Source organism: Canis lupus, chromosome 22 (genome assembly GCF_003254725.2).
Source record: "Canis lupus dingo isolate Sandy chromosome 22, ASM325472v2, whole genome shotgun sequence".
Classification (NCBI taxonomy): domain Eukaryota; kingdom Metazoa; phylum Chordata; class Mammalia; order Carnivora; family Canidae; genus Canis; species Canis lupus.
The window spans coordinates 23,295,847-23,310,106 of record NC_064264.1 but is presented as its reverse complement, the minus strand read 5'-3'; the positions used below and the strand labels follow the sequence as shown (position 1 = coordinate 23,310,106).

General features: G+C 34.4%; 1 pseudogene; it reads right to left on the bottom strand.

Annotated features, from left to right (window-relative positions):
* Positions 1-2,964: 2,964 nt before the first annotated feature.
* Positions 2,965-4,001, bottom strand: LOC112678698 (tRNA selenocysteine 1-associated protein 1-like; annotated as a pseudogene).
* Between the last annotated feature and the right edge of the window lie 10,259 nt (positions 4,002-14,260).

Below are 14,260 nucleotides of genomic sequence, written 5' to 3'. Positions count from 1 at the left end.
ATAAACCCCAAATAATCATATACCATTTTCTCTTCCATGAATTTTAAAGAGAAAGAGACATATAAATTGCTATTGGATAAGAACATATAATTTAAGAGCTTTTAATCAATGACTTTTATAAATTCTACAGAATAATATAGTATTTATAAATCTTAAAGGACAAAGTTTTTGTGACTAAATCTTATTAGATTATGTTTCAGTCATTTTAAAAATCATTTTAATCCATTAGACAATTATGTAGAATTGTTTCCTTTTTCCTTTTTTATTAATAGTACATTTCTAAATCTAACCTTCAGTCTGAAAGGGCAAATCTCTGAGGCTTCTCACAATGTTTATGTTTATTTGATTTTTTTATAACCTTGGTAGCACACTGTACATTCAGGCTTGCATATTCTATAGATTGCAGACTAAGCCAAAATTGTAGCCTTAAAGTAACTGAAACCTTAATAATGCCTGTGAGTTAAACTGAATTAAATTAATGTGAATCAAATTAAATTAAATTTACTTTTACAAGATACATGCCATGAGTATGCATGCCATAGAAAAACAACTTTGAATAGTAGTTATCAAGGGAAATTGAATCCAAATATATTTGAGTATCAACTGATGCCTGCCATTTTGGATCCTGAAAAATCCACACTTTGGCATATAAACTGTAAATGTATTTTCAAAACTTGTTTATTTGGGAAATACTATGTATTTAAAACGTTGTATATAAAACATTGTTTCATTTCAAGATGTTGCTTTCTATCCAAAACTGCACTGAGGAATATAAGGGATATAAACACATGGAAAAAACCTACCAGAATTCATATTCATATACATGAATAATTGACTAGGAAAAGAGGTGAAATCTATTAGTATCCTAAATCAGATCTTTTTCCATTTCCTACTATAACCCTAACTACCTCATGTTAGTATGGCCCTTCAACTCCCTTCTTCCATCTAGCTACCACTACATTTCAGACAACTATTGTGATAAGCAACACATAACAAGAAATCTACCCTCTTAATAAAAATTTAAGTGTACAGTATTGCTAATGATAAGCATAATATTATGCAGTAAGTTCTAGAACTTTTATTCTTTTATGACTGAAATTTCATACTCACTGAAAAGCAACTCCCATTTATCCTCCTCCCAGCTACTGGTAACCAACATTCTACTTTCTGCTTCAATGATTTTGGCTATCTTAGATAACTGATGTAAGTGGAATTATGCATATTTACCCTTCTGTAACTGGCTTATTCACTTAGGAAAATGTCCTCAAAATTCATCCATGTTATAGCACATAACAGGATTTTGTTATGGCTGGATCATATTCATTATATGTATTCCACATTTTCTTTTTCTAATCATCTGTCAATAGAAATCTGGGTTGTTTCTATTTCTTGGCTATTGTGGATAATGATGCAATGAACATAGGAGAGCAAACACCTCTTCAAGATCATGACTTCAGTTCCTTTGGATAAATACCCAGAAGTAGGATTGCTAGATCACATAGTAGTTCTATTACTAATATTTTGAGGATCCCCTGGACTATTTTCCACAATGGCTTTACCAATTTGCATTCCCATTAACAATGTACAAGGGTTCTAATTTTTCCACATGATTGCCAACACTTGTTGTTTTTTGTTTGTTTAATAATGGCAATCTCAACAGGTAAAGGTGCTATCTAAATGATTTTTGATTTGCATTTCTCTGATGACTAGTGAAGTTGACCATCTTTTCATATACTTGTTAGCCATTTGTATGTGTTTTTCTGGAGAACTGTCTTTATTGAAGGCATTTGACTGTTTTTAATTGGGTCATTCATTTACTTTGCTATTGAATTACATGAGTTCTATATATACTGAGTATTAACCTCTCTCTTATCACAGATATGGCTTGAAAATATGTTCTCCATTTCATCCTGTTGATTTTTCTATTCCACTTTTTCATTCTGTTGATTTTTCCTTTGCCATGCAGAAGTTTTTTGTTTGATACACTGACTTGTCTATTTATGCTTTTGTTGCCTGTGCTTCTGATGTCATGCCCAAGAAATCAGTGCCAAGACCAATGTCATAAAGCTTTTCTTCTTAAAGTATTTATTTTGACTTGACAAATGTGTATAGTAAGATGAGGGTCCAATATCATTTTTTTGCCTGTGCATATCCAGTTTTCCCAGAATCATTATTGAAGAGGCTATCTTTTCCCCACTGTGTGCTCCCAATTGTGGCAATCTTGCCAAAAAATCAGTAGAAGAGCATATACGTGTGGATTTATTTCTGAGTGCTCTATTTCGTTCCACTGGTCTACATGTCTGTTTTTGTCCAGTATATATTTTAATTACTGTAGCTTTGTCATATGTTTTAAAAACAGGAAGTGTATGTCCTCTAGCTTTGTTCTTCTTTGTTTTGGTTCTTTGAGGTCCTTTTTAGTTCCATATGAATTTTAGGATTATTCTTTTCATTTTGTGAAAAATGCTGTAGTAATCATGATAAAGACTACATTGAATCTGTACATTGTTTTGGGTACTATGGACATTTTAACAACAGTAAGTCTTCCAACTCATGAACACAAGATACCTTTCCATTTACCTGTATCTTTTAAAAATTCTTTTCAGGAATGTATTGGAGTTTTCAGTATACATGCCTTTTGCATCCACGATTGTTTATTCCTAAGCATTTTATTTATTTTTTGATGCTATCACAAACAGGATTGCTTTCATTTTTTTTTTCATTTTCTTTCCTTCTTCTTTTTTTTTTTTTTTTTTTTGGAAACTTGTTCAACCATTAAGAGTTGGTTCCTTGGTTTTCAAACTCAAGTGTCCCTCTGTCAAATGAAGGAAGCAGTGTTGCAGGAATAGTCATAATCTTAGTCAGAATTATCAATTACCAAAATCTTACAAAACATTTCAAAAACTTAAAAGTTTTTCCAATATATTTTTGTTGTCATTATTGTTAAAAAGGAGTCTTTTATCTCCCTCACACAGTCCTTTCTGGCTTGTTCTTTGTCCTGGCTATTCTGGTAGGGATGTCCAAAGACACTGAGTCCAGGGACTGCCAGTAACAGTCCATTTGTGCACCCTACAGGTCCTTACTCTGCTCCATGAACTCCTTGTTGGCCTCAATCACATTCATCTGTGGCATGGGGTCCTCTAATATGTCATCTCCAAATTCTTCATATGTCTATAGTGCTTCGGTATAACTATACTGGGGATAGCTGTACCTTTAGCTGCCTGTGTTCTGGTCATAGCACCACTGGGCATAATCGTTCTGGTACTGCCGGTAATAGTGGTCATAGCTGTAACTGTGCATCTGACTACAATCCACTGACATCACTATGGCTCACTTGGAGGATTGCCATGCTCAGCTGCACTGCTGTAGGCCCCAGTGGAGCACTGGCAGTCAGTCAAGGCTCACTTCTATTCCAGTTCATCTGTGGTTTTCATAAAACCATAGTCCTTAAACATGCCTGTTTGGTTCAAAATCACCTTGCCTCCCAGTATGAGGGATAGACTTTAATGAAGAATTCATACAGCATGCCATCTTCCACATAATTTAGAGTCAGATACCCCACAAAGAAGGAATACTCAGGGCTGTTATCTGGTTGCTTCATGTAAGTGGCATAGTTCAGTTTAAAATATTCTGTCTTGGCCAAAACATCTTCTTTTTTCTCAGCCATACTTTTTTCTCCTGTATAAAATGAGGGGTTGCACAGATGACCACTAAGGGCACTGAGCTCCATTGTTCTATGAGCCCAGAAGCACCAGCTTGGTGCAGCTATAAGCTAAGTAAAGGTGTGGGTCCTGGAAGGAGTTTCTCATTAATTTTATGCAAACTCCTCTTGGCTATGGCCAAATCTTCAGATTCTACAAAATGGTATCCAGCTGAGATTCCATGAGGTGATTTTGGATAATTTTGACACTCATCACCATGTCTTCCATGGTGGCAGAGGCTCTGAAAATGAAATTCTCATTCATGTAGGGCAACAGTCCATTGATTCGCAGGCTGGTCACCATGCCTGAAGCCTGACTGGGATTTTGTAGGGTGTGAAGGCCTGCATGGACTCCAGACTACAGGGCAAGAAATGGGATTCTTTTCTTAATTTATTTTGTTAGATAATTTATTATTAGTATAGAAGCAAATTATTTCTATATTGTTATTTTGTATACTTTGACTTTACTGAATAGGTTTATTAGTTCAAACGGTTCCTTTTGTGGACTCCTTGGTTTTCTATATATTAGTTAATGTAATTTGGTGTCTGATTTGTTTTGTTGTTTTTATTTTTTATTTTTATCTATTTATTTTTTTTACTTTCTATATCATTTATTTCTGCTCTAATCTTTACTACTTCTTTCTTTTTTCTGGGATTGATTTTTGTTTGTCATTCTTTTTATAGCTCCTTTAGGTACAAGGTTAAGTTGTTTGAGATTTTTTCTTGCTTCTTGAGGTATGTCTGTGTTGCTATAAACATCCTACTTTTGCCGCATCTCAAAGATTCGGGACTACCGTGCTTTCATTTTCATTTATTTCCATGTAACTTTTTAATTCTTCTTTGATTTATTGGCTGATTGACCCATTCAAATTGTTAAATAGTACGTTATTTAACCTCCATGTATTTGTGTTCTTTCCAGATGTTTTATTGTGGTTTGTTCATGGTTCATTGTGGTCAGAAAAGATGGATGCTGTAACATCAGTCTTGAATTTTTGGAGCCATGTTTTGTGGCCTAAAATGTGTTCTATTCTTGAAATTGTTCTGTGTGCACCTGAAAAGAATGTGTGTTCTGCTGTTTTAGGATGGAGTATTCTAAATATATCTGTTAAATCCATGTGATCCAATGTGTCATTCAAAGTCAATATTTTTCTATTTGGGTGATCTACTCGTTGATGTAAGTGGGGTGTGAAAGTCAACTCCTATTATCATATTACTATCACTGATTTCTTCATTGTTATTAACTTTTTACATATGTGGCGTTCCCACATTGGGTGCTTACATATTTACAGTTGTTATAACCTCTTATTGGACTGTCCCCTTTATTATTATATAGTGTCCTTCTGTCTTTTGTTACAGACTTTGTTTTAAAAGTCTATTTTGCCAATATAACTATTGCTACCCCAGCTTTCTTCTGGCATCCGTTTGCATGATAAATATTTCTCCATTCCCTCACTTTCTTTTTTTTTTTAAGATTTTATTCATTTTTCACGAGACACAGAGAGGCAGAGACACAGGTGGAAGGAGAAGCGGGCTCAATGCAGGGAGCCTGATGTGGGATTCAATCCCGGGACTCTGGAATCATGCCCTGAGTTAAAGGCAGATGCACAATCACTGAGCCACCCAGGTGTCCCTCCATCTCCTCACTTTCAATCTGCATGTGACTTTTGGACTGAAATGAGTCTCTTGCAGCATGTAAATGGGTCTTGGTTTTTTTTTTTTTTTTTTTTAATTCACTGTCACTCTATGTCTTTTGATGGGAGTACATTTACATTCAAAGTAATTATGATAGATATGTATTAATTGCCATTTTGTTACTTGTTTTGTTGTTTCTTCTATAAGATTGTCTCTGATCTTCTCTTGCTCTTTTTAATGGTTTGATGACTTTCTTCAGTGATATACTTGGATTCCTTTTTTATTCTTTCATAACTATTATTAGTTTTTGATTTATGGTTACCATTAGATTTGTACATAATGTCTTTTGCATATAGCAGTCCATATTAAGTTGATGGTCACTTAAGTTTAGACCCATTTTTTACTCCTTCCTCCCCCTCCCACATTTTAGGGAGGTGTCATATTTTACATCCTTTTATTATATGAATTTCTTGATTTTTGCAGAAATACTTATTTTTACTGCTTTTGTGGTTTTTACTTTCCATAGTCTCACTTATGGTCTTCCTTTCCACTCAAGGAGTCCCCTTTAATATTTCTTGTAGGGCTGGTTTATTGGTCATGAACTCCTTTAGTTTGAACTCCTATTTTGAGTGATACCCTTGCTGGATGGAGTATTATTGACTGCAGATTTTTCACTTTTAGCACTTTGAATTTTTCACTTTTAGCACTTTGAATTATCCCACTTTCTTCTGGCCTGCAAAGTTTTTTTTTTTTTTTTTAAGATTTTATTTATTTATTCATGAGGGACACACAGAGAGAGAGAGACAGGCAGAGATATAGGCAGAGGGAGAAGCAGGCTCCATGCAGGGAGCCTGATGTGAGACTCGATCCTGGGTCTCCAGGATCACCCTGGGCCAAAGGCAGCGCTAAATCGTTGAGCTACCCAGGCTGCCCATCTGCAAAATTTCTATTGAAAAATCTGCTGATATCCTTATGGGGCTTCCCTTGTATCGAACTTTCTTTTGCTGCTTTTAATGTTTTCTCTTTATTGCTGTTTTTTGCCATTTTAATTACTATGTGTCTCAATGTGAACCTACTTTGGATTAAATTTTTGGGGGGAATCTCTGTGTCTCCTGGATCTGGATCTCTGTTTCCTTTCTCAGATTGGGGAAGTTTTCAGCTATTATTTCTTCAAATAAATTTTCTGGCCCTTATCTTTCTTTTCTTCTGAGATCCCTATAATGCAAATATTATTACCTATGATGGAGTCATTCAGTTCCCTAAGACTATTCTCATTTTGAATACTTTTCTTTCCTCTTATTTGGTCCTTATCCTTTCAGGTTGTTAATTTGTTCTTCTGCTTCATCTAGTCTGCTATTTATTCCATCAAGTGTATTTTTAATTTCATTTATTGTGTATTGATCTCTGATAGGATCTTTAAATCTCCATGTTAAAAGTTTCACTGATGTCCTCCACTCTTTTCTTTAGTATGGTATCTTTTTGATCATTTACTTTAAATTCTCTGCCAGGCATATTACTTACATCTGTTTGACTTTGGTCTCTTGCTATGGTTTGGGCCTGTTTTTTCATTGGGGAGATGTTTCTCTGTCTCCTTATTTTGTCTAACTTTCTTTTTCTCTATGTTATGAAAGTCAGCTACTTTTCTTGCTCTTAACAACAACAGTCTTATGAAGAAGAGGTCCTGTAGTGCCCTCCAGTTCAGTGTCTTCTGTTCCTCAAGAACTGGTACTTCTGGGAACATCTCCTATGTGTGGTGTGTGCCTTTGAGTCTTGGCCCTTTTTTTCCTTTAGTCTAGTTGTCTGCTGAGTTCCTTTGTCTCTTGAGAATAGCAAAATGTGCAGTGGTATGCTTGCAAAGGGAGAACTACATCCACCACTTCCAGAACTGAGGTCCCATAAAATACATGGGTCAGGAGATATGGTGTTGGCAGGGTTTGTGCTGGTCTTCTGGGGGAAGGGCCTACAGTACTGGGACTAAGGTACCTGTGACTGGGAAAGGTGGATCTACAAAAATGTGGAGGGATTGGGCTTGGTGCAAGCAAGTTAGGTAAGGAGTATGAACCTTATTCTAGTTTCAAATGTCTGGACGGAGGGGGAAGGAAATGGCACCTGTTAGTTCATTTGTTCCTGGAGGAGTATCCCAATGATCCCTGTCTTTTTTAGGCCATGCTCTGAGGTGAGCAAGTCAGTCTCCTTCCCATCTGCCCCCAGTGTTTTACAAACTACTGGTTCTGTGCTCTGTATCTGCATGGGCTACTTGTTATCTGTCTCTTTAAGAGCAAGAACTATACTTCCTAATGCCCTCAGGGCTTTCCCAGAGACCAACTCACTGATTTCTAAAATTCCGGGCTTTCAATCTTGCTGGTTTTAAGAATTTCTGAGATTCAGCCCCTCTCACTTTCCAAGGCAAATATTACAGAGATTTGTCTTCCCCATTCATGGACCCTCTGGTGTGAAAGTCTGTTTTCTGCTCTTCTCCACACCACTAGTTCCTTCCACACTGTGGATAGCCACTGTCTGTTTTCCTCCCAAGACAGTGTATTCATCCTTCCTACCTTCTTCAATGTGGCCTCTTCTTTGCATTTCATTTTGGAGTTATGCCAAAATGTTATGTTATGTTATGTTATGTTATGTTATGTTATGTTATGTTATGTTATGTTTTATGCCAGTCTTCAGGTTATTTCCTGGGTTATTTATGCTGACATAGGTATTATCTAGTTATATCTGTGGTGAACTTAGGGTCCTCCTATTCACCATCTTCCTAGTTGACCTCTTCCACTGCTATGCTTAATAAAAGTGGTGGAAGTGGGCATTCATACCTTAGTCCTGTTGTTTGAGAAAAAGCTCTCAGTTTTGTGGGCTTGTCATATAAGGCCTTTATTATATTAAGATCATTTCCTTTTATTCTGGTTTGTTGAGTGTTTTTATTGTGAAAGAATCTTGAATTTTGTCAAATGCTTTGTTTGCATCTGTGAGATCATGTGATTTTTATCATTGTTACACTGATGTATTTTATCATATTAACTGACCTTGAAATGTTGAATCATCCTTGTATCCTAGGTATAAATCCCACTTGGTTGAGGTATATGATCCTTTTAATGTGCTATTGAATTCAGTTTGCTGGTACTTTGCTAATGATTTTGCATGTATGTTCAGCAAGGATACTGGCCTGTAGTTTTCTTTTCTTGTAATGTCTTCTTATTCAGGGTATTTCTGGCTTTATAAAATGAAAACAGAAATGTTCCCCTTCCTTCATTTTTTGGAAGGATTTGAGAAGAACCAGTGCTAATTCCTCTGTAAATGTTTGGCAGAATTAACTAGTAGTCATCTGCCTTGGGCTTTTCTTTGTTGGAGGATTTTGAACTACTGATTCAATTTCCTTACTAGTTCCAGAAATTTACTGGTTCATTTATTTTCTATCTCTTTGTTGAAGTTCTCATTTTATTTTCATTGTTTTCACAGGCTTGTTGAGTATCTTTATAATGGTTATTTTGAATTCTTTTTCATATAACAAATATTGATGTCTTTAAGATTGATTTCTGGAAATTTATCTTATTATACCTTTGATAAGGCCATTTCCCTCATTTTCCTCCACATGCCTTTTAATTTTTTGTTGGTTTCTATATATTTGACAAAGTAGCCACTGCTTTGGTTCAGGGAAAGACCTTCACCAGTCAGACTAGAGATTCTTGGGGCCTCTCAAACTGTGGATGCGTCTTCTCTGTAGTTATACATGTTATACATGTAGATTCTTGATTAGAGGGCTTGGCTGATTTTCTTTCTTTCTTTTTCATTATTTCTTTCTTTCAGGAGCTTGTAACCTCTTGCTCCCTCTAATGTTTATCTAATGTATTAAGAATGCTCTGAGGCAGCAGAGCACACTATCCAGATTTTTTTTGTTCTCAGTAGCCCTCAGGAATCTAGATAATGCTGAGTCCCATAAATGCCAAAATCAGGCTAGTCAAGAACTTGTCTCTTAGGCAGTTCCCTGAAAAGCTAGAACACTGGACATATGCTTCATTCTTCTCTTTTCCTCTGGCAGGAGAGGCCCTCAAGCTTTATCAGCTTGTCTGCTCCACTGCAGGTCTGTTGAACAACAATATGTTGCCCAGCCCTTTTTCTTTTTCTCTTCTCAGTGATTCCCAGGCTTTAGAGGATGTTAAGTCCATCCACATTCTGAAAAAGGTAAAACAGAAACCAGTCCCTCAGGCAGCTCCCCAAAATGTCAGAATATCATATGGTCCAGTATTCTCTTTCCCAGCCCAGAGTTTGAGAGGTGGACGTTTCTTCCTGATTCCATGGCACCATGTTGTGAGAAGGGAATATGGTGAGCAGGTGGCATGATTTCTCTTACCAGCTCCATGAAGCTGGTTCTGCGCTTATCTGAAGTCTAGGAGCCTCTTAATTAGTTTCTGAATATTTTTCCACAGGAAATATTAGTCTATGTATTGGTTTTTTTTTATGTTTTTTTTTTTATGTATTGTTTTCAAGGGAGAAAGGAGGGTCTGAGACTTCCCACTTGCCATCTTGTTAATGTCTCAGATTAATACTTTAAGAAAATTATCATGTTTTCATATCTTTCTTGATAGCCTATATAAATCATTCTCTAGTTATAAAGTTTAGTAGATATTATAAATTAATTATATAAAATTATTTAATATAACATTTAAAATTTAAATGTATTAATTTATATTAATTTATTAGTAATCTAGCATTCCACTTTCCCCATAGTCTCCATAGCATATAATTCTTTAGATATAATCCTCACATTACCCCTCAAGAACAATAAATTAAGCACAATCTAAGCAAACATATTCTACTAAATGTTTCCTTAAACATGTTTAACTTAAACTCCATAATTTTACACTTTGTTCCTCCTTATATAAATCTCCTTCCATACATTATTCCAACATATTATTTTTTTCCCATTTTATCTCATATTATCTTTAGATATTTTCATCAATGTACAAAACCACAGTACTCCCTCCTCAGCTAATCATTTTTAGGATACAATGTACCTAACAGTGGTTTTCAAGTTGTTTTACTCATTAATTCTAAATAACTTTTGGAAAATCTGTATTCCTCCTTCATACAATTTCATGATGATATCGAAAAATAAAAACATCAAATCAGCATAAATTTGATGTTTTAAAAATGTGGTTACTGAATAGTTTAAAGTGTTTGGTGTTGTTATATTAAATTATTAGTAACAATAAAAATGCATGTGGAATAGTGACAACAGAGTCAGCTACATAAACTTTTTTTTGGTATCCTCAACATAATGTGAAAAATCCAATTATTTTGCCATTATTAGTGGTTTTGTTAAATTATCTTCTAAATTCACAGTCTTTTAATCTCCATTATAATTGATCACCTGAAAGGCATTTTAAGCCACAGGATACAATATTCATATGGGTCTCTAACTACACAGACATCTGTTAGGTAATAAATCCAGGCATAAACAGATCATCAAATTGATTCATAAGTTACATAGAGGACAATCTCATGACCCAGAATGTTAAATATCCAGAAAGTTCAGAGGGTACACCAAAACTATATTTTATCAATAATATTATTGAGTAAAGATATAAAAACAGGAGAGTTTGATATAAAGCAATTTAAATGCAATATATCAGGGAATAATTTAATTGGAGATATGTTTGGAAGACAAGATACACAAAACAAGTGAAGATTAGGCTCTAAATTTTTTAATGAGCAACACATAGCACATTGGTTCTTTGCCTATTAAAGCATGTGAAGCCTGCACTAGGAATATCTTCTAGTAACTATTATAGCAAGAGATATAAAATGCAAAGGGAATTATCCCTCTGTTTTAAAATAACAAATGTCAAAATATGTCATATGTTTTCAAAATTACACAAAGTATTGCTGTGATATAAAATATATAAGCCAAGGTAAAGTACAAAGACATGTGGAGTAGTGACCACACACCCAGATATATAGTAGGTGCTCAATCATTTAAACTCTAACACTTTAGAGCACCTGGGTGGCTCAGTGGTTGACCATCTGCCTTTGGCTCAGGTTGTGATCCCAGGGTCCTGGGATTGAATTCGACATCAGGCTCCCAAAGGGAGCCTGCTTCTTCCTCTGCCTATGTCTCTGCCTATCTCTCTCTGTGTCTCTCATAAATAAATAAATAAATAAATAAATAAATAAATAAATAAAATCTTTTAAGAAATAAATAAATAAACTCTAACACTTTAGATAATGATAATTCTAATTAAAAAGCCAATCTGGACAAGTTGGAATAGACTTATATATCCCTGCCATCAATTATCCTTCCACAACCAAGTACCTCTGTAAACCATGAAAACAATGCAAAAGGCAGTCAAAGGAGTATTCTGAAAAGTAGAAGGAGAAAAAAAGATTGGTTAGAAACCCTATGACTGGAGGAACAATATTCAGGCAGGGCCTCTTATAACCTGTCATTCAAAAGCTGAAGGCCCAGCATCTCTTGAGTTGCAATCTTGCAACAGAAGTTGGCCTAGTTACACTAATTCCTCCATCAGGTTGAATTAGGTGTTCTCACAAGCCCAGGGGAACCACCAAGAAGTATCAACCAAAAAGTCAAGTTGACAAAAGCAGCCACAAGCACATCAAATGTTGCCTATAAGATCAATTCAACTTTAGCAACATATGTAGATTTAACATAAAAGGATAAAAATGATATACCATGAAAACAATAATTGCAAAGGAAAATGTGAGTGATTACATTAATATCAGATAAAGAAGACTTTGGATCAAAGAAAATTACTAAAAGCAAAAAGGGATATTACATAATAATAAAAGGATCAGTGTACCAGAAACACATAATAATATGAAGTGGGAAAGCTGCAAACAACAGAACCTCAAGATATATGAAACAAAACTGACAGAGTTGAAAGAAGCAATACACAAATCCACAGTTATAGTGGAGGCACTCTCAGCAACTGGTATGAAATAGAAAATCAGCAAAAATGTAGAAAATATGAGCAATATAATTAATAACATGATTTAATTGATATGTAAACACTCTACCCATGAGTAGAATATATTTTTAAAAGAACGTTAAAATACCCCATATCCTTAGAAATAATATAAACCTCAACAAATTAAAAAAAATAGAATAGTACATTTTTATTCTTAATGGAATCAAACTAGAAATCAATAAAAGGAAGACATCATTAAATCTAATATTTGGCAATTAAAAACTATACTTCTAAATAGGATATCAATCAAAGATGAAGTTTGAAAGGAAATAAAACATTCATAGAATTAAAAAATTAAAATGTAACATATCAAAAATATATGTGATGTGATTTAAACCAATGCTAAGAGGAATATTTACAACATTAAAGTCTTACATTAAAAAAGCAGAAAGTTGGGACACCTGAGGGGCTCAGCAGTTCAGCATCTGCCTTCAGCTCAGGGCATGATCCTTGGGCCTGGGATTGAATTCGGCTTTGGGCCCTCTGCAGGGAGCCTGCTTTTCCCTTTGCCTGTGTCTCTGCCTCTTTCTCTGTGTCTCTAATGAATAAATAAATACAATCTTTTTTTTAAAAATGTGGAAAGTTCTCAAACCAATAAACTTCCAACTTCAGCAAACGATGAGAGGAAGAACAAAAAGCAAAACAAGTAGAATGAAAAAAATAAAAGGATAAGATTTTTAAAATCAATGGAATAATTAACCATAAAAATAATAAGGGAAAATCAATAAAACAAAATATTGGTTTTTAAAAAAGTCAATCTCAGAAGTTAACAGTTTCTTTCTACCACTTTTTGAAATGAAACTATACAGACCAGACTAGTTTTTCACAGGGACTGAGGAAGAGAAGAGGTAGGGAAGTGGATATGACTAAAAAGGGTATCATATGGGATCCTTGTGATTGAGCTGTTGCATATGTTTACTACAGTGATAGATTCATGAATGTACACATGTAATAAAACTACATAGAATCATATGCACACATACAAACACACACACAAACAACTGAGTTGATACAAAACCTGTGATATAAAACCTGTGATATGTCTACTAATAAGATTGGTAGACAATTGATATTAATTTCCAGAACTATAATCATGCAAGATGTTACTGTTGGAAGAAACTGGGTGAAAGTTACACGAAATATCTACTATGTGTTCTACAGCTTCATGTGAATTTGCAATTATCTCAAAATAAAAAATTTTTTAAAAATACTACAAGTAAACCTAAAATACAAGCAAACCTAAAATACAAGCGAAAATGAATAAAACAACAAAATCAGCACAATATTTTCATCAAAATGAGCAAAAACCATTGACATACAGTTTCCAGATTAGAAATTCCTACAGATCAATAAAAATAGAATAATTCAATAGTAGAAATGGTAAAGTATGTGATTAGATAATTCATGGAAGAGGAAATGGATAATAAATATATGAAAAGGTCATCTACACACTCTTAAAATAATCAGCAGTTTCAATGCCTTACTATGATCAAAAGGGATAAAAAGAGAGACCTAAATATGACAGAGGAAGTCCTATGATGGCTGTATGCACAGTGCCTAGAACAATGACTTGTGTATTGTACAGACTATATAATTGTTTATTATATGAATATATCCTCTATCACAGCATTAATCAGGATAAATGTTATAACAAGAACAAATTTACATTAAGTTGACACAGCCTAGCAAAAGCTTAAGTGACAGTATCAAATGTTGGTGAGTATGTTACAAAAGGGGTACATATTATAAGAAAATACATATATGAGAACAAATTTACTGAGTTCAAATCTTTATTAAAACTAGAAATATTCATTCAATATGGTTGCTTCAGCATTCCAATTTCTTGGATTGATCCTAAAGAAAAACTAGCACATGTATACAAAGGGACAAAAAAAAATGAATTTTTTATATACTTTTGTTTGTAGAGAAACATAGTTAAAAG